General features: G+C 47.4%; 12 pseudogenes; all 12 read right to left on the bottom strand.

Annotated features, from left to right (window-relative positions):
* Positions 1-4,474: 4,474 nt before the first annotated feature.
* Positions 4,475-4,594, bottom strand: LOC143949807 (5S ribosomal RNA; annotated as a pseudogene).
* Positions 4,595-7,315: 2,721 nt separating this feature from the next.
* Positions 7,316-7,434, bottom strand: LOC143948925 (5S ribosomal RNA; annotated as a pseudogene).
* Positions 7,435-7,535: 101 nt separating this feature from the next.
* Positions 7,536-7,654, bottom strand: LOC143949472 (5S ribosomal RNA; annotated as a pseudogene).
* A 797-nt stretch (positions 7,655-8,451) lies between these two features.
* LOC143948429 (5S ribosomal RNA) lies at positions 8,452-8,570 on the bottom strand (annotated as a pseudogene).
* Positions 8,571-9,750: 1,180 nt separating this feature from the next.
* On the bottom strand, positions 9,751-9,869 carry LOC143946934 (5S ribosomal RNA; annotated as a pseudogene).
* A 2,331-nt stretch (positions 9,870-12,200) lies between these two features.
* On the bottom strand, positions 12,201-12,319 carry LOC143948927 (5S ribosomal RNA; annotated as a pseudogene).
* Positions 12,320-12,420: 101 nt separating this feature from the next.
* On the bottom strand, positions 12,421-12,539 carry LOC143949473 (5S ribosomal RNA; annotated as a pseudogene).
* Positions 12,540-12,860: 321 nt separating this feature from the next.
* On the bottom strand, positions 12,861-12,979 carry LOC143949336 (5S ribosomal RNA; annotated as a pseudogene).
* A 1,179-nt stretch (positions 12,980-14,158) lies between these two features.
* Positions 14,159-14,277, bottom strand: LOC143946935 (5S ribosomal RNA; annotated as a pseudogene).
* A 2,353-nt stretch (positions 14,278-16,630) lies between these two features.
* LOC143947137 (5S ribosomal RNA) lies at positions 16,631-16,749 on the bottom strand (annotated as a pseudogene).
* A 100-nt stretch (positions 16,750-16,849) lies between these two features.
* Positions 16,850-16,968, bottom strand: LOC143949190 (5S ribosomal RNA; annotated as a pseudogene).
* A 320-nt stretch (positions 16,969-17,288) lies between these two features.
* Positions 17,289-17,407, bottom strand: LOC143946062 (5S ribosomal RNA; annotated as a pseudogene).
* Between the last annotated feature and the right edge of the window lie 3,740 nt (positions 17,408-21,147).

The raw sequence follows: 21,147 nt of genomic DNA on the forward strand, positions 1-21,147 counted from the left end.
TGTCGCTACTTTATATTGCACTGTGAATGTTTGGATTTTGTACATGTTGTGGCCAGTTTGGTCCTTCCGCCCAAATACAAATAAAAAATAAATAAATAAATAATTGTGCTGTTTTAGTATACCCTTCCTGTACTGTTGAGTGCGGACAACCCTTAATTTCCCTCTCCCCCTGGGCTTGAGGTGCCCGGCCTCTTTTTCCCCTTACCTTTCCTTCCATTTGCCCTTCCTTTCTCCCCCTTAGTTCCCGCCATCCATTACCTACCCAAAACCTACCTTGGTTCAACTTTCTTTGCTTTTCTCTGACGTCCCCCTCCCCGAGGAGCGATGGCAGACTCAGTCAAGGTCACCTCTCTAAACGTTAAGGGACTGAACTCCCCTGAAAAACGGTGGATCCTCCTGTGAGGACTGAAGACTTCCTGTACTGATGTGGCCTTTATACAAGAAACACATTTTAAAAATACTAGCCTCCCCTTTCTATGGTCGAGATCCTTCCCTAAGGTCTACCACTCTACTAACCCCTCCTCTAAGACCAAGGGAGTCTCCATTCTGATCTCTAGCAGGCTCCCCTCGGTTCTCCAGGATTCTCTGGTGGACCCTGGGGGCCGATATCTTTTTCTTAGGGGCCACATTGGAGAGCGCCTTTTTACATTTGCCACTGTGTACACTCCCAATGATCACCAAGACACGTTCCTCAGAACTACCCTGCAAAGATTATGTGACTTTCGGGAGGGCCAGTTGATATTAGGTGGGGACTTTAATGTCCCCTTTCGCCATCGGTTGACACTTCTGCCTCTTGCTCCTCGCTCCTCATTTCCTCTAGTAAGCGGATTACTAAGTGTTTACTGAATGACCAATTAGTTGATGTCTGGCGTCTGCAACACTCTGGGGAAAGGGACTACTCTTTTTGCTCTTCCCCTCACAAATCATACTTGAGGATAGACTTCTTCTTGATTCCACATGACCAACTGCACTTGGTGAGCTCTTCCTCCATCGGCCATATTACTTGGTCCGACCATGCTCCTGTAGCCCTTACCTACACCCTCTCTAGGAACCCCTCATCTAGGTCTCTATTCTGGCACCTTAATGAGAGCCTCCTCCAGATACCGGAAGTTTTAGCAGATGTGACCAGGGAATTGGACCTTTATTTCCAAGAAAACTAAACGCAGGACTGCGACCCGGGGATAATTTGGGAGGCTCACAAGTCAGTACTCCGCAGGGTACTTATCAGGCACGGGGCGCGCATCAAACAAACATGGAAGGAACAGCTTGCTAATCTGTTTCGTGAACTTGCCTCTGTGGAAGCGAAACATAAACATGCCCCCTCACGGACCTTAGAGATTGAATTGGGGACACTCCGTACCCAGATTGCTGACCTACTCCATTATAAAGCGAAAGCGGCACTCCAGTTTTGTCGCAAACTGACATAGGAGTCAGGGGACAAATGCGGAAAAATCTTAGCCAGGTCGGTAAAGGAGTTGAAATCTGCCTCTTACATACCACAGTTGATAGATGAGAATGGCCAGAGGGCCTCTACCCCAACCCAAATAGCCGAAGTCTTTGAAAAATGTTACTCTGATCTCTACAACCTGCCCGATTCAGGGTCCGGACAGGACAATATAGACAGATATGTAACCGGTTCTGGTCTACCAACCCTCTCATCGGATTCACGGTAGTACTTGGAGGACCTGATCACACTGGAAGAAGTCCAGACGGCCGTGGGACCTCTGGAGGTGGGTAAGGCTCCGGGCCCTGACGGATATATCGCACAATACTATAAGACCTTCCTCCCTATTCTCGGCCCGCGCTTGGTGATTTTATTTAATACTCTGAGCTCGAATGGGGATTTTCCCGAGGATACACTTAGAGCCCACATCTCGTTGATACCTAAGGAGGGCAAAGACCCGGACCTATGTGGGAGCTACAGACCCATTTCTCTCCTAAATTCGGTCCTAAAACGATTCTCTAAAATCCTCGCCACGTGATTGGCACATCACTTGCAGTCCCTTATACATATTGACCAGTTAGGTTTTATTCCCACCAGGGAAGATAGGGACAACACCATTAAGCTGGCATGGATAAGTAAGATATACTCACGCCCTTCAGCTAGAGTCAAAGTGAATGGGGTGCTCTCATCTCCCCTTGACATCGGGAATGGGACCAGACAGGGTTGCCCCCTGTCGCCCCTGTCATTGGAACCCTTTCTCTCCACAATTCGACAAAACTCAGACATAACGGGACTCCAAGTGGGTACTATTGAGTGCAAGATATCTGCCTACGTGGATGACATGCTGTTCTCGCTGACGAATCCAAGAGATTCCTTGCGAAATCTCCTTCGGGAATTCCAGATATACGGGATACTTCTTGAAATCAGAGGCCATGGGGGTTGCAGTCCCCCCGCAAACGTTACTAGACTTGCAGTCCAATTTTTGATTTAAATGGACCCATACAGCCCTTAAAACTTCCCCTCATCCCTTGTCACTAAGATCCGCAGTTTGCTTCACGGGTGGCATTCTGGCCTCCATTCCTGGTTCAGGAGATGCAATCTCATTAAAATGAACATACTCCCTAAATTTACCTATCTTTTCCAAGCTCTCCCGATCCAGATTCCAGTCCCGTTTTTTAAGCAAGCTCAATCCTTGCTCACTCAATTTAACTGGGCCCACGAAAATCCCAGACTTAAGCAGTCACAGCTGACATTGTCTAAACAACAGGGAGGGTTGGTTCTCCCTGACTTGCGACGCTACTACCTGGTCTCCCATCTGGGGCGTGTATTGGACTGGAATCGAAACAAACTTTCTAAGCTCACTCCTGAATTCCGCTAAGAAGCGCCATGTGGTGCTATAAGGATTTACCCACAGAATTTACGTCACATCCCACTATAGGGGCTTAGTTGAAAGTCAGTCACCTGATCGCTACCCAAAACACACTCACGTCTTTGACTTCCCCACTATTCCCTATACGTGGGCATCCGAACTTTGAACCGGGGACCCACTTAGAAATTCCAACCTAGACAATGCGTCTAAATTCGTCATTGATGGAAAATGGCCTTCTTTCTCAACCCTAACAGATCCGACAGGGCTTTTCCAACTGCCTTTTTGGAGAGCGGCGCAACGACATAATTTTCTCCATTCCATCCCCAATTCTCAAACGTTCGACCGCCCTCAGACAGAGTTTGAGACTCTATGCAGGAGCGAAGGCCCTTTGGCCCACATTCTCTCTCAAACAGATTACCCACACTTAACCTGTCTGTCCAACTGGGAAAAGGACCTTAATTGCTCGTTTTCCCCAGCACAGAGACAACGCATTATCACTTTGGCTCTCAAAACCTCGCTGTGCACGAAGATACAGGAGACAAATTTTAAACTTCTCACCAGGTGGTATTTGACACCATCAAAGCTGCATAAATGTTTCTCCTCTTCCTCGAACATATGCTGGAGGTGTGGAGAAGAAGAGGGCACGTTGCTCCACATTTTTTGGTCCTGCCCCAGCTTGGTGGACTTCTGGACAGAGATCCGATGCATAACACAAAAATTCACAGACTTCTCCATCCAGGAAGAGGCTGCATTCTTTCTCTTGCACCATTCACAGATTCCCTTTAAGAAGTACAAAAAAATCTATTTTACAGCATGTGATAAATGTGGCGAAATCCTGCATCCCTCTCTATTGGAAAAAATGTTCCCTCCCTTTCATTACTCACTGGCTTAGGAAAATAGAGGACATTAAAAAAAATGGAGGACTTGATCCTCACATCACAAGGTAAACAAGAATTTTTTTAACAAACCTGGGACATCTGGAATACCTTTATATTCTCGCTGGAAGGATGTCGCCCGCTATCGCCTTAGTGCTCTGAGCTTTCCTTGACTGGCCCCTTGGACAGTGGCTGTCATCGTGTCTCGTCCCCTCTTCTCCTCTCCTGATCTTTCACCCCTTCTCTTTTCTGCCTTCCTCCCCTATCTCTCACCCCCTCCACCCCCTCTCTCTTGGAAAAAGTGGAAAATTGGGAATGACGGCCCCACACCCCCCTCTGGATGGATTATGCCGGAGGGACCTGGGGTTTGTGTGACCCTGGATCTTGGTACAGTACTTTATCCATGCCTCAAATCATTGTGGTTGATGGAAGGCAGACTCACAGTTGCGAATATACCTGTATCAAGTATTGTTCAGCTGCTTTTAGCTCTGTATTTCTCTGTTGCATTATGTACTCGGGGGACCGTCTTCCCCTGTTTGGAGAAAAAATTATATTTGAAAAAAAAAAGAAGCCTACGACACCTGGTATTCCCAGGCGGTCTCCCATCCAGGCATTAACCAGGCCCGACCCTGCTAAGCCTCCAAGATCAGACGAGATGGAACAGATTCAGGGTGATGTAGCCATAGCCAATATCTTCAGGCACTCTCAATTCTCTTGACAAACGCCAAGATGGTCACCTTGGGAAAAAGCGGAAAAAAATAGGTCAACGGCAACAACATAAAAAGAAGCCTACGGCATCTGGAAATCCCAGGCGGTCTCCCATCCAGGTACTAAACTGGTCCCAACCCTGCTTAGCCTCTGAGATCAGATGAGATTGGGCTCTTACAGGGTGATGTGGCCGTAGGAGATTTCTTCAGGCACTCTCAACCCTCTTGACTAACGCCAAGATGGTCACCTTGGGAAACAAACAAAAAAAACAAGTCAACGCCAACAACATAAGAAGAAGTCTACAGCACCTAGTATTCCCAGGTGGTCTCCAATCCAGGTACTAGCAAGGCCCTGACCCTGAGATCAGAGGAGATCGGGGCTTTCGGGCTTATGTGCCCATAGGCAATCTCTTTGGGCACTCTCAACCCTCTTGACAAATGCCAAGATAGTCACCTTGGGAAACAAGCGAAAAAAAAACATGTCAACAACATAAAAAGAAGACTACGGCACCTGGTATTCCAAAGCCATCTTCCATTCAGGGACTAACTAGGCCCAACCCTTCTTAGCCTCATAGATGAGAAGAGATAGGGCTCTTTCAGGGTGATGCTGCTGTAAGCGAACTCTTTGGGCACTCTCAACCCTCTTGAAAAAAAACAGGTCAAAGCTAACAACATAAAAAGAAGCCTACGGCATCCAGTATTCCCAGGCGATCTCCCAATCAAGACACTAACCAGACCAGATCCTTCGATGGCACCTGGTCTTCCCAGGCAGTCTCCCATCCAGGTACTAACCAGGCCTGACGCTGCTTAGCCTATGAAATCAGACGAGATCGGGTGCTTTCAGAGTGATGTGGCCGTAAGCGTTCTCTTCAAGACACGCCCAACCCTCTTGACAAACGCCAACATGGTCGCCTTGAGAAACAAGCGAAAAAAACTGGTCAAAGCCAACAACATAAAAAGAAGCCTATGGGCTTACAGCGGACCTTAAAAGATGAGACCCATTAGCTCTGTCATGGTTCAGACGCTGTAATGTGTTGAAGATGAACGCGATGCCACGACTTCTGTATCTACTACAAGCCTTACCTATCAAAATACCCCAGACTTTCATTCATGCGGTTCGCTCAATCTTTATCAAGTTCCTCTGGCGCCGCAAACATACGCGTATTGGTAGGGCAATGCTATTGCGACCGAAATTGCGGGGAGGTATTGGCTTCCCGGACCCTGCTCTATATTACACAGCGACGCACATGACACGGGTGGTTGACTGGTGCCGGCATGGGGAACTGAAGCTATGGGTCAAGCTAGAGCAGGAGATGGCGCGGGTTCCACTGGCTGGTCTGCCTTGGGCGGGGAGGCCATTGGAGCCCTGTGTGACTACTCACCCGTTAATTGGCCCCTCGCTCGCCGAGATGGAAAGTTTTTTTCACCTTTCCCACCTGACTAACTTCCCTTCTCCTATGACCCCAATTATTGAACATCCTAGATTCCCTCTGGGCCTGTCTGACCAGGCCATTACCAGGCAAGCCCTGAAAGGGCTTCTGAGAGCAGCCCTATTTCTTGGACCCACGGGCTGGATTCCCACGGGCACCATACTGCTAGAGCAAGTACCTGTTGCATTGGATAGCTGGAGAGCTAGACAGCTCATCCATTTCCTCGGTTCACTACATAACCATTCGTTCTTCTCTAGACAATTCCACCCCTTCGAGGAACTTTGCATGGATGATGGCCCAATTCGTGGTTCTCTCTCTAGGTCCTTCCAAATCCTGACAGACGCACAATCCTCCACGGATCCGCCCTTCCTAGCTAAATGGAAAAGGGACTTACAAACTACATCCTCCAAACCACAGAAGGACAGAATACTCTTTTTCGCCCATAAGTCGTCACTCTGCAGTAAATATCAGGAGATCTCATATAAGCTGATCACACGCTGGTATCGTACACCGGTGGTGTTGGGCAAAATATTCCCCGGTCAATCTGACCGCTGCTGGCGCTGTGAGCAACAGGCTGGCACCATTCTCCACATTTTCTGGGAATGCCCTTAATTACAAACATTCTGGCAGCCTGTCCTGAGACTCATCCACAAGTTCACAGACATTTCCTTAGCCAATGATCCTGCAGAAGTTCTTCTCAATCAAACTCCTATGTCGAGAAAGCGTTATCATAAGTCCTTACTTAAACATCTCCTCAATGCAGCTAGGGCCTGCATCCCAAGTCAGTGGAAACAGCAATCTGCTCCAACGCTGACCCAGTGGTTCGCAAGGTTAAATGATATTGAACGAATGCCACAATGAGGGATAAAACAGAGGAGCATGGGAACAGATGGTTCTACTGGACCCAGTTTCACTTTTCGGAAGAATACCTCCGCGAGACATAGTAAGCTCATGGTGATTGTTGGAGATCGCTGTTCCAAACGTTGGACAGCTGATGAGCTGGTAAACCGAGGGCGTCTCTTGCTCCCAGGGAGGGGACCGCAGGGGACCCCACCCTATCCACTCTACCCACGACACCCCCTTACCCCTTCTTTTCCTTTTCTGCCATTTCCTTCCCCAATTATCTCTTTCCCCTTCTCCCTCCTTTCAGTTCTACTATTTCCCTTCTTAACTCAAAAAAGGGAAAAGAAAATGGTATGTTCCGACCCCATTTGACTACTACACAATACTCTTCCCCTATCTATGGATATCTAAACTCTTCGAGGGTAGCAGGGCTCGTATCAATAATATTTTAAGTGGTAGAGGATCCCAACGAGATGGAGCTTTAATCTCATCTTGATATGACCGCAAAGCTTTACACGTGCTATTCTCCTCGGACTTCTTACCATTGGCTCTGATATCCATGCATTATGATCATTTGTTTGTAACTATTTGTATCACACATTCTGTGAAGTTGCCTTTGCATTATATGTCGCATACTACTAAATAAAAAAATATGGCACCTGGTATTCCCAGGTGGTCTCCCATCCAGGTACTAACCAGGCCTGACACTGTTTAGCCTCCGAGATCAGACGAGATTGGGCGCTTTCAGGGTGATGGGGCCGTAGGTGATCTCTTCGGGCACTCTCTACCCTCTTGACAAACGCCAAGATGGTCACCTTGGGAAACAAGTGGAAAAAAAAACAGATCAAGGCCAACAACATAAAAAGAAGCCTACAGCACCTAGTATTCCCAGGTGGTCTCCAATCCAGGTATTAGCAAGGCCCAACCCTGTTTAGCTTCTGAGATCAGAGGAGATCGGGCGCTTTCAGGGTTATGTGCCCATAGGCAATCTCTTTGGGCATTCTCAGCCCTCTTGACAAATGCCAAGATAGTCACCTTGAGATACAAGCGAAAAAAAACAGGTCAATGTCAACAACATAAAAAGAAGAATACGGCACCTGGTATTCCAACGCCATCTCCCATCCAGGTACTAACTAGGCCCAACTCTTCTTAGCCTCAGAGAAGAGAAGAGATAGGGCTCTTTCAGGGTGATGCTGCTGTAAGCGATCTCTTTGAGCACTCTCAACCCTCTTGACAAATGCCAAGATGGTCACCTTGGGAAACAAGCGAAAAAAAAAAAGCGAATCAACACCAACAACATAAAAAGAAGCCTACAATAACTGGTATTCCCGGGTGGTCTCCCATCCAGGTATTAACCAGGCCTGACTCTTCTTAGCCTCCAAGATCAGACAAGATTGGGTGATTTCAGAGTGATGAGATCAGAGGAGATCGGGCGCTTTCAGGCTTATGTGCCCATAGGCAATCTCTTTGGGCACTCTCAACCCTCTTGACAAATGCCAAGATAGTCACCTTGGGAAACAAGCGGAAAAAAAACAGGTCAATGTCAACAACATAAAAAGAAGACTACGGCACCTGGTATTCCAAAGCCATCTCCCATCCAGGGACTAACTAGGCCCAACCCTTCTTAGCCTCAGAGATGAGAAGAGATAGGGCTCTTTCAGGGTGATGCTGCTGTAGGTGAACTCTTTGGGCACTCTCAACCTTCTTGACAAATGCCAAGATGGTCACCTTGGGAAACAAGCGAAAAAAAAAAAAACGAATCAACGCCAACAACATAAAAAGAAGCCTACAATAACTGGTATTCCCAGGTGGTCTCCCATCCAGGTACTAAGCAGGCCTGACTCTTCTTAGCCTCCAAGATCAGACGAGATTGGGTGCTTTCAGAGTGATGTGGCCATAGGCAATCTCTTCAGGCACTCTCAACCCTCTTGACAAACACCAAGATGGTCACCTTGGGAAACAAGCGGAAAAAAAACAGGTCAACGCCAACAACATAAAAAGAAGCCTACGACACCTGGTATTCCCAGGCGGTCTCCCATCCAGGTACTAACAAGGCCCGACTCTTCTTAGCCGACAACATCAAACGAGATTGGGTGCTTTCAGGGTGATGTGTCTGTAGGCAATCTCTTCAGGCACTTTCAACCCTCTTGACAAAAGCCAAGATGGTCACCTTGGGAAACAAGCAAAAAAAAATAAGTCAATGCCAAGAACTTAAAAAAAAAGCCTATGGCATTGAGAAATCCCAGGCGGTCTCCCATCCAGGTACTAACCAGGTCCCAACCCTGCTTAGCCTCTGAGATCAGGCTCTTTCAGGGTGATGCCGCCATAGTAGATTTTTTCAGGCACGCTCAACCCTCTTGACAAACGCCAAGATGGTCACCTTGGGAAACAAACAAAAAAAACAAGTCAACGCCAACAACATTAAGAGAAGCCTACAGCACCTAGTATTCCCAGGCGGTCTCCCATCCAGGTATTAACAAGGCGCGACCCTTTCTAGCCTCTGAGATCAGAGGAGATTGGGCACTTTCAGGGTGATGTGCCCATAGGCAATCTCTTTGGGCACTCTCACCCCTCTTGAAAATGCCAAGATGGTCACCCTGGGAAACAAGCGGAAAAAAAACAGGTCAACGCCAACAACATGAAAAGAAGAATACGGCACCTGGTATTCTAAGACCGTCTCCCATACAAGTACTAACTAGGCCCAACCCTTCTTAGCCTCAGAGATCAGAAGAGATAGGGTGCTTTCAGGGTGATGCGGCTGTAAGCGATCTCTTTAGGCACTCTCAACCCTCTTGACAAATGCCAAGATGATCACTTTGGGAAACAAGCGAAAAAAACAGATCAACACCAACAACATAAAAAGAAGCCTGCGGCATCTGGAAAACCCAGGCGGACTCCCATCCGGGTACAAACCAGGCCCAACCCTGCTTAGCCTCTGAGACCAGACGAGAGTGGGCGCTTTCAGGGTGTTGTGCCCGTAGACAATGTCTTAGTGCACTCTCAACCCTCTTGACACATGCCAAGATGGTCACCTTGGGAAACAAAGGAAAAAAAACAGGTCAACGCCGATAACATAATGAGAAGCCTACGGCACCTGGTATTCCCAGGCTGTCTCCCATCCAGGTACTAACCAGGCCCATCGCTGCTTAGCCTCCGAGATCAGATGAGATTGGGCTCTTTCAGGGTGATTTGGCCGTAGGCACTCTCTTTGGGCACTCTGAAGCCTCTTGACAAAGGCCAAGATGGTCACCATGGGAAACAAGCTAAAAAAAAACAGGTCAAAGCCAACAACATAAAAAGAAGCCTACGGCATCCAGTATTCCCAGGCGATCTCCCAATGAAGACACTAGCCAGACAAGATCCTTCTATGGCACCTGGTCTTCCTAGGCAGTCTCCCATCCAGGTACTAACCAGGCCTGACGCTGCTTAGCCTCTGAAATCAGACGAGATTGGGTGCTTTCAGGGTGATGTGGCCGTAAGCGTTCTCTTCAAGACACGCCCAACCCTCTTGACAAACGCCAAGATGGTCGCCTTGAGAAACAAACGAAAAAAACAGGTCAAAGCCAACAACATAAAAAGAAGCCTATGGGCTTACAGCGGACCTTAAAAGATGGGACCCACTAGCTCTGTCATGGTTCGGACACTGTAATGTGTTGAAGATGAACGCGATGCCACGACTCTGTATCTACTACAAGCCTTACCTATCAAAATACCCCAGACTTTCTTTCATGCGGTTCGCTCAATCTTTATCAAGTTCCTCTGGCGTGGCAAACATACGCGTATTGGTAGGGCAATGCTATTGCGACCGAAATTGTGGGGAGGTATTGGCTTCCCGGACCCTGCTCTATATTACACAGCGACGCACATGACACGGGTGGTTGACTGGTGCCGGCATGGGGAACTGAAGCTATGGGTCAAGCTAGAGCAGGAGATGGCGCGGGTTCCACTGGCTGGTCTGCCTTGGGCGGGGAGGCCATTGGAGTCCTGTGTGACTACTCACCCGTTAATTGGCCCCTCGCTCGCCGAGATGGAAAGTTTTTTTCACCTTTCCCACCTGACTAACTTCCCTTCTCCTTTGACCCCAATTATTGAACATCCTAGATTCCCTCTGGGCCTGTCTGACCAGGCCATTACCAGGCAAGCCCTGAAAGGGCTTCTGAGAGGAGCCCTATTTCTTGGACCCACGGGCTGGATTCCCACGGGCACCATACTGCTAGAGCAAGTACCTGTTGCATTGGATAGCTGGAGAGCTAGACAGCTCATCCATTTCCTCGGTTCACTACATAACCATTCGTTCTTCTCTAGACAATTCCACCCCTCGAGGAACTTTGCATGGATGATGGCCCAATTCGTGGTTCTCTCTCTAGGTCCTTCCAAATCCTGACAGACGCACAATCCTCCACGCATCCGCCCTTCCTAGCTAAATGGAAAAGGGACTTACAAACTACATCCTCCAAACCACAGAAGGACAGAATACTCTTTTTCGCCCATAAGTCGTCACTCTGCAGTAAATATCAGGAGATCTCATATAAGCTGATCACACGCTGGTATCGTACACCGGGGGTGTTGGCCAAAATATTCCCCGGTCAATCTGACCGCTGCTGGCGCTGTGAGCAACAGGCTGGCACCATTCTCCACATTTTCTGGGAATGCCCTTAATTACAAACATTCTGGCAGCCTGTCCTGAGACTCATCCACAAGTTCACAGATATTTCCTTAGCCAATGATCCTGCAGAAGTTCTTCTCAATCAAACTCCTATGTCAAGAAAGCGTTATCATAAGTCCTTACTTAAACATCTCCTCAATGCAGCTAGGGCCTGCATCCCAAGTCAGTGGAAACAGCAATCTGCTCCAACGGTGACCCAGTGGTTCGCAAGGTTAAATGATATTGAATGAATGCCACAATGAGGGATAAAGGAGCATGGGAACAGATGGTTCTACTGGACCCAGTTTCACTTTTCGGAAGAATACCTCCGCGAGACATAGTAAGCTCATGGTGATTGTTGGAGATCGCTGTTCCAAACGTTGGACAGCTGATGAGCTGGTAAACCGAGGGCGTCTCTTGCTCCCAGGGAGGGGACCGCAGGGGACCCCACCCTATCCACTCTACCCACGACACCCCCTTACCCCTTCTTTTCCTTTTCTGCCATTTCCTTCCCCAATCTTCTCTTTCCCCTTCTCCCTCCTTTCAGTTCTACTATTTCCCTTCTTAACTCAAAAAAGGGAAAAGAAAATGGTATGTTCCGACCCCATTTGACTACTACACAATACTCTTCCCCTATCTATGGATATCTAAACTCTTCGAGGGTAGCAGGGCTCGTATCAATAATATTTTAAGTGGTAGAGGATCCCAACGAGATGGAGCTTTAATCTCATCTTGATATGACCGCAAAGCTTTACACGTGCTATTCTCCTCGGACTTCTTACCATTGGCTCTGATATCCATGCAATATGATCATTTGTTTGTAACTATTTGTATCACACATTCTGTGAAGTTGCCTTTGCATTATATGTCGCATACTACTAAATAAAAAAATATGGCACCTGGTATTCCCAGGTGGTCTCCCATCCAGGTACTAACCAGGCCTGACACTGTTTAGCCTCCGAGATCAGACGAGATTGGGCGCTTTCAGGGTGATGGGGCCGTAGGTGATCTCTTCGGGCACTCTCAACCCTCTTGACAAACGCCAAGATGGTCACCTTGGGAAACAAGTGGAAAAAAAAACAGATCAAGGCCAACAACATAAAAAGAAGCCTACAGCACCTAGTATTCCCAGGTGGTCTCCAATCCAGGTATTAGCAAGGCCCAACCCTGTTTAGCTTCTGAGATCAGAGGAGATCGGGCGCTTTCAGGGTTATGTGCCCATAGGCAATCTCTTTGGGCATTCTCAGCCCTCTTGACAAATGCCAAGATAGTCACCTTGAGATACAAGCGAAAAAAAACAGGTCAATGTCAACAACATAAAAAGAAGACTACGGCACCTGGTATTCCAAAGCCATCTCCCATCCAGGGACTAACTAGGCCCAACCCTTCTTAGCCTCAGAGATGAGAAGAGATAGGGCTCTTTCAGGGTGATGCTGCTGTAGGTGAACTCTTTGGGCACTCTCAACCTTCTTGACAAATGCCAAGATGGTCACCTTGGGAAACAAGCGAAAAAAAAAAAACGAATCAACGCCAACAACATAAAAAGAAGCCTACAATAACTGGTATTCCCGGGTGGTCTCCCATCCAGGTACTAAGCAGGCCTGACTCTTCTTAGCCTCCAAGATCAGACGAGATTGGGTGCTTTCAGAGTGATGTGGCCATATGCAATCTCTTCAGGCACTCTCAACCCTCTTCACAAACACCAAGATGGTCACCTTGGGAAACAAGCGGAAAAAAACAGGTCAACGCCAACAACATAAAAAGAAGCCTACGACACCTGGTATTCCCAGGCGGTCTCCCATCCAGGTACTAACAAGGCCCGACTCTTCTTAGCCGACAACATCAAACGAGATTGGGTGCTTTCAGGGTGATGTGCCTGTAGGCAATCTCTTCAGGCACTTTCAACCCTCTTGACAAAAGCCAAGATGGTCACCTTGGGAAACAAGCAAAAAAAAATAAGTCAATGCCAAGAATTTAAAAAAAAAGCCTATGGCATTGAGAAATCCCAGGCGGTCTCCCATCCAGGTACTAACCAGGTCCCAACCCTGCTTAGCCTCTGAGATCAGGCTCTTTCAGGGTGATGCCGCCATAGTAGATTTTTTCAGGCACGCTCAACCCTCTTGACAAACGCAAAGATGGTCACCTTGGGAAACAAACAAAAAAAACAAGTCAACGCCAACAACATTAAGAGAAGCCTACAGCACCTAGTATTCCCAGGCAGTCTCCCATCCAGGTATTAACAAGGCGCGACCCTTTCTAGCCTCTGAGATCAGAGGAGATTGGGCACTTTCAGGGTGATGTGCCCATAGGCAATCTCTTTGGGCACTCTCATCCCTCTTGAAAATGCCAAGATGGTCACCCTGGGAAACAAGCGAAAAAAAAACAGGTCAACGCCAACAACATGAAAAGAAGAATACGGCACCTGGTATTCTAAGACCGTCTCCCATACAAGTACTAACTAGGCCCAACCCTTCTTAGCCTCAGAGATCAGAAGAGATAGGGTGCTTTCAGGGTGATGCGGCTGTAAGCGATCTCTTTAGGCACTCTCAACCCTCTTGACAAATGCCAAGATGATCACTTTGGGAAACAAGCGAAAAAAACAGATCAACACCAACAACATAAAAAGAAGCCTGCGGCATCTGGAAAACCCAGGCGGACTCCCATCCAGGTACAAACCAGGCCCAACCCTGCTTAGCCTCTGAGACCAGACGAGAGTGGGCGCTTTCAGGGTGTTGTGCCCGTAGACAATGTCTTAGTGCACTCTCAACCCTCTTGACACATGCCAAGATGGTCACCTTGGGAAACAAAGGAAAAAAAACAGGTCAACGCCGATAACATAATGAGAAGCCTACGGCACCTGGTATTCCCAGGCTGTCTCCCATCCAGGTACTAACCAGGCCCATCGCTGCTTAGCCTCCGAGATCAGATGAGATTGGGCTCTTTCAGGGTGATTTGGCCGTAGGCACTCTCTTTGGGCACTCTGAAGCCTCTTGACAAAGGCCAAGATGGTCACCATGGGAAACAAGCTAAAAAAAAACAGGTCAAAGCCAACAACATAAAAAGAAGCCTACGGCATCCAGTATTCCCAGGCGATCTCCCAATGAAGACACTAGCCAGACCAGATCCTTCTATGGCACCTGGTCTTCCTAGGCAGTCTCCCATCCAGGTACTAACCAGGCCTGACGCTGCTTAGCCTCTGAAATCAGACGAGATTGGGTGCTTTCAGGGTGATGTGGCCGTAAGCGTTCTCTTCAAGACACGCCCAACCCTCTTGACAAACGCCAAGATGGTCGCCTTGAGAAACAAACGAAAAAAACAGGTCAAAGCCAACAACATAAAAAGAAGCCAATGGGCTTACAGCGGACCTTAAAAGATGGGACCCACTAGCTCTGTCATGGTTCGGACGCTGTAATGTGTTGAAGATGAACGCGATGCCACGACTCTGTATCTACTACAAGCCTTACCTATCAAAATACCCCAGACTTTCTTTCATGCGGTTCGCTCAATCTTTATCAAGTTCCTCTGGCGTGGCAAACATACGCGTATTGGTAGGGCAATGCTATTGCGACCGAAATTGTGGGGAGGTATTGGCTTCCCGGACCCTGCTCTATATTACACAGCGACTCACATGACACGGGTGGTTGACTGGTGCCGGCATGGGGAACTGAAGCTATGGGTCAAGCTAGAGCAGGAGATGGCGCGGGTTCCACTGGCTGGTCTGCCTTGGGCGGGGAGGCCATTGGAGCCCTGTGTGACTACTCACCCGTTAATTGGCCCCTCGCTCGCCGAGATGGATAGTTTTTTTCACCTTTACCACCTGACTAACTTCCCTTCTCCTATGACCCCAATTATTGGACATCCTAGATTCCCTCCGGGCCTGTCTGACCAGGTCATTACCAGGCAAGCCCTGAAAGGGCTTCTGAGAGCAGCCCTATTTCTTGGACCCACGGGCTGGATTCCCATGGGCACCATACTGCTAGAGCAAGTACCTGTTGCATTGTATAGCTGGAGAGCTAGACAGCTCATCCATTTCCTCGGATCACTACCTAACCATTCGTTCTTCTCTAGACAATTCCACCCCTTCGAGGAACTTTGCCTGGATGATGGCCCAATTCGTGGTTCCCTCTCTAGGTCCTACCAAATCCTGACAGACGCACAATCCTCCACGGATCCGCCCTTCCTAGCTAAATGGAAAAGGGACTTACAAACTACATTCTCCAAACCACAGAAGGACAGAATACTCTTTTTCGCCCATAAGTCGTCACTCTGCAGTAAATATCAGGAGATCTCATATAAGCTGATCACACGCTGGTATCGTACACCGGTGGTGTTGGCCAAAATATTCCATGGTCAATCTGACCGCTGCTGGCGCTGTGAGCAACAGGCTGGCACCATTCTCCACATTTTCTGGGAATGCCCTAAATTACAAACATTCTGGCAGCTTGTCCTGAGACTCATCCACAAGTTCACAGACATTTCCTTAGCCAATGATCCCGCAGCAGTTCTTCTCAATCTAACTCCTATGTCGAGAAAGCGTTATCATAAATCTTTACTTAAACATCTCCTCAATGCAGCTAGGGCCTGCATCCCAAGTCAGTGGAAACAGCAATCTGCTCCAACGGTGACCCAGTGGTTCGCAAGGGTAAATGATATTGAACGAATGGAAGACCTGACTGCCACAATGAGGGATAAAACGGAGGAACATGGGAACAGATTCTTCTACTGGACCCAGTGAGATTTTCGGAAGAATACCTCCGCGAGACATAGTAAGCTCATGGTGATCGTTGGATATCGCTGTTCCAAACGTTGAACAGCTGATGAGCTGGTGAGCCGAGGGCGTCTCTTGCTCCCTGGGAGGGGACCCCACCCTATCCACTCTACCCACGACACCCCCTTACCCCTTCTTTTCCTTTTCTGCCATTTCCTTCCCCAATCTTCTCTTTCCCCTTCTCCCTCCTTTCAGTTCTACTATTTCCCTTCTTAACTCAAAAAAGGGAAAAGAAAATGGTATGTTCCGACCCCATTTGACTACTACACAATACTCTTCCCCTATCTATGGATATCTAAACTCTTCGAGGGTAGCAGGGCTCGTATCAATAATATTATAAGTGGTAGAGGATCCCAACGAGATGGAGCTTTAATCTCATCTTGATATGACCGCAAAGATTTACACTTGCTATTCTCCTCGGACTTCTTGCCATTGGCTCTGATATCCATGCAATATGATCATTTGTTTGTAACTATTTGTATCACACATTCTGTGAAGTTGCCTTTGCATTGTATGTCGCATACTACTAAATAAAAAAATAAAAAAAGAAGCCTATGGCACCTGGTATTCCCAGGTGGTCTCCCATCCAGGTACTAACCAGGCCCGACACTGTTTAGCCTCCGAGATCAGACGAGATTGGGCGCTTTCAGGGTGATGGGGCCGTAGGTGATCTCTTCGGGCACTCTCAACCCTCTTGACAAACGCCAAGATGGTCAACTTGGGAAACAAGTGAAAAAAAAACAGGTCAAGGCCAACAACATAAAAAGAAGCCTACAGCACCTAGTATTCCCAGGTGGTCTCCAATCCAGGTACTAGCAAGGCCCAACCCTTTTTAGCCTCTGAGATCAGAGGAGATCGGGCGCTTTCAGGGTGATGTGCCCATAGGCAATCTCTTTAGGCATTCTCAACCCTCTTGACAAATGCCAAGATAGTCACCTTGAGATACAAGCGAAAAAAAACAAGTCAATGTCAACAACATAAAAAGAAGAATACGGCACCTGGTATTCCAATGCCATCTCCCATCCAGGTACTAACTAGGCCCAACCCTTCTTAGCCTCAAAGAAGAGAAGAGATAGGGCTCTTTCAGGGTGATGCTGCTGTAAGCGATCTCTTTGGGCAATCTCAACCCTCTTGACAAATGCCAAGATGGTCACCTTGGGAAACAAGCGGAAAAAAAAAACGAATCAACGCCAACAACATAAAAAGAAGCCTACAATAACTGGTATTCCCAGGTGGTCTCCCATCCAGGTACTAACCAGGCCCGACTCTTCTTAGCCTCCAAGATCAGACGAGATTGGGTGCTTTCAGAGTGATGTGGCCATAGGCAATCTCTTCAGGCACTCTCAACCCTCTTGACAAACACCAAGATGGTCACTTTGGGAAACAAGCGAAAAAAAAACAGGTCAACGCCAACAACATAAAAAGAAGTCTACGACACCTGGTATTCCCAGGCGGTCTCCCATCGAGGTACTAAAAAGGCCAGACTCTTAGCCTCCAACATCAAACGAGATCGGGTGCTTTCAGGGTGATGTGCCCATAGGCAATCTCTTCAGGCACTTTCAACCCCCTTGACAAACGCCAAGATGGTCACCTTGGGAAACAAGCAAAAAAACAAAAAATAAGTCGGAAGCTAGAGACAATACGGCTCGAGACCTCAATTTAATCCATGCAGCACATGTACAGGGAAGGCCCTTGCTTATGTTGTCAACGGACGCGGAGAAGGCCTTTTTTTTTTTTTTTTTGGGGGGAAAACCAACTTTACAAACATGTTCAACACTCAATAAAACAAACTCATGAAACAGAGTAATGGCATAGCAGTACAAGCCAATCAGATGTTACAGAGTCATCAGAATACACAACTAACACATCATGCCGTGAACGACCAGGGGAAAATGCACTTGTTATACCATACCCCTACCCCCCCCCTGCAAGTAGGTAGTTTTCCTGTTTCCTTCTTTTACTCTGTGTCGTATTGCCGATTCATCCTGACGCTGCTGTAGTTAACCCCTGCATTTATCCAATTTTACATACAGGTTTCCCCATCACCTATCCATCTGTCCCATATTTTGGAAAACTTTTGTAAACATCCCCTGTGTTGAAATATCAATTTTTTAAACGGCAGCATGTTGTTGACATCCCTTTTCCAGTCGCCAATAGTTGGAGGAGAACTCCTCATCCACATACGTGCTACTGCCTTCCTAGCTACAGACAGGGTTTTGTGAATAAATGTTGCTTGATAATTTTCGATGTCGATGTCTGGCAGCAGTCCCAAGATACATAGTCTTGGGCCTGGTGCCACTGGAGAGCACATGACATTGTGTAAGAATTGAACTACCTGTAGCCAGTACGGCTGCAATTTATCACATTCCCAGATTTGGTGATAGAACGTACCGGGGTTGTGACCACAAGCGGGACAGCTGGTCTGGTCTGAATTTAGCAAGTCTCTGTGGTGTGAGGTATGATCTGTGGATAATGTATAGTTGTGTCAGTCTATCTGAGAGCTTGTGAGACATCTTCGGGACATTATCTAGGATTTCATCCCAGTCAGTGTCGGTAATGTCCCCCAGATCTGGTTCCCAGTTTGCCTTGGCTTTCTAGATGACTGCTACTGTCTTGGGGAGGTGAAGTGTGGAGTAGAGATTGGAAATCAGTTTTCTGGAGTCTGCGTCTAGGAGTATATCAATGAGCGGGGGGCGTGTAAGAGACAGCTCTGTATTTCTAAATTGGGCTTTCAACGCATGGCGCAATTGGAGGTAGCCAAACTGTAGGCGCTGCGGTAGTGCAAATTCCTCCTGGAGAGAGCGAAATGACTTCGGACCCAGCTCCGTCATCACCTGATATAAATATACCACCCCGTATGAGGCCCAAGTCCCGCGTCAGGGAGCTGTTGTAGTTCCACCAAATGGATGTTGCCCCAGAGTGGTGTGTGTGAGTGTATGTGCCCTATATTTAATTTCCTTAAGGCTGTTTCCCAGGTTTTTTGATGGTGTTCCAGCATTATATCTACAAGGCCGCCTGTGTACTAGTCCGCCCCTGAAGATGGCCTGCAGTGGGGTCATTGGAGGATTACCCGGGTTGTCTCCTACCAGGGCTCGATATCTAGAGGCCTCTGTTGTATTAAAATAGTGAAGATGGGATAACTGTGCTGCAATGTAATATTCTTGTAAGTCCGGGAGCGAGGCTCCCCCCATGTTCGCTGGATTTTTAAGCGTCTGCCAGGCCAATTTATGCCGGCCGTGAACCCATACAAAAGTGTTGAGGATGCTCTCCAGTTTTTTAAATAATCTAAGAGGGAGACGTAGCGGGGCGTGCCAGACCATGTATAGAATTTTGGGCAATAGTACCATTTTCACTAAATTGATCCTGCCCATAACCCCCAAAGGCAATTTGGTCCAGGCCTGTGTCTTAAGTTTGAGCAGCGTAAATAGGGATTCTATATTACTTGTGCAGTAGTCCCTCAGGTCTCTTGTGACCTGCACCCCCAGGTATTTAATCTCCCCCACCCTCTGCAAAGGAAGTTCTGGGGTGTTCTGTGGTGGTGGAAACTGGTCAATAGGGAGAATTTGGGACTTGTCCCAGTTCATACGTAGCCCTGAATAATTGCCCATGCGTTCAATGATGGTCAGCGCAGCCCGGAGAGATGGACCTTGGTCAGCCAAATATAAGAGCGTGTCGTCCGCGTAAAGACCTATTTTGTCCAATGTATTTCCAACACGCAGGCCCTCTATATCTGGGGATGCCCTAATAGCCATGGCCAGAGGTTCTGCCACCAGGGCGTACAGGAGAGGGGTCAGGGGACATCCCTGTCTAGTTCCCCTCTCCAGTGGGAACTGCTCTGACATCCACCCATTGACAAAAACTCTGGCCTTAGGCGACTGGTATAGAATACGTATCCATTTCTGGAAGTTGGGTCCGAATCCGAAGCTTCCGAGGCATTCCCAAAAGTAGGGCCATTCTACCGAGTCGAACGCTTTCGCTGTGTCTAACGCTACAATGACTCGCGAGCCCGCGTTTTCATGGCGCGCCTGTAGATTCATAAACCACCGCCGGATGTTCATAGCCGTGTTCTTGGAGCTTTGGGTGGTGTATACAGAGAGTCTAGTGGGTAAAGAAGACAGGCTGGTGTATTCTAGCTAGTTTTTACAGTCTAGTGTATACAGAAGACAGGCTGTGGTATACAGAGGGTTTAGTGTATTCAGAGAGTCTAGTGTATCCAGTTAGCGAGTGTATACATAAGACTGGCTAGTTTACACAGAGTTAACAGAGAAGCAAAGGTGTACAGAGAAGCTAGTATATATAGAAGACCACAGCATACAGAAGAAAGGCTAGTGAATACAGAATAAAGGCTGGCTTCTACGGAGAGGCTAGTGTATGCAGAACACTATCTAGGGTATACAGAGAGGCTAGATTATACAGAGAGGCTAGTGCATAGAGTGAAGCTATTGTATATAGAAGCCTGGTTAGTGTATACAGAGAAGCTAGTGTGTACAGAAGAAAGGCTAGACATGTTATAAAGAGAGACAAGTGTTTACAGAAGACCGTTTGAGGTATACAGGGATGCTAGTTTATACAGAGAGACAAATGTATACAGAAGATAGGCTAGGGCATACAGAAGACAGAAGACGGGCTAGTGTATTCAGAACATAGGCTAATGTATATCGAAGACAGGCTAATTGTATGCAGAAGACCGGCTAGTGTAACATGCTGGTGTATATAGAGAGACTAGTGCATTTAGAGGGTAGGCTAAGTGATAACAGAAGACAATCTGGGCTATACAGAGACATTTCATCTAGCTCACATCTCTAATGGAGTTTGTCTCATTCTTATGCTAAATATAGATTATACTCACTCCACGATTTTAATCATCCACATCAAGCATGCAATAAAACCATCAAAATGAACCATGTACTCTTTTGCTCTATTTTGCATATTTGTAATTCTCCACATCAACTGTCACATTGAGTATTTGACAGTCCTGACACACCATCCTGACTTATTTTGCTTTATTTATTATTAGAAATAGAGAGTACTACCTCAAAATCTGGTTAAATCTATTCACTTCGATG

The sequence above is a fragment of the Lithobates pipiens genome, unplaced genomic scaffold, assembly GCF_037356315.1.
Source record: "Lithobates pipiens isolate NorthernLeopardFrog02 unplaced genomic scaffold, aLitPip1_a1.2 Scaffold_30, whole genome shotgun sequence".
In the NCBI taxonomy this organism is placed as follows: Eukaryota; Metazoa; Chordata; class Amphibia; order Anura; family Ranidae; genus Lithobates; species Lithobates pipiens.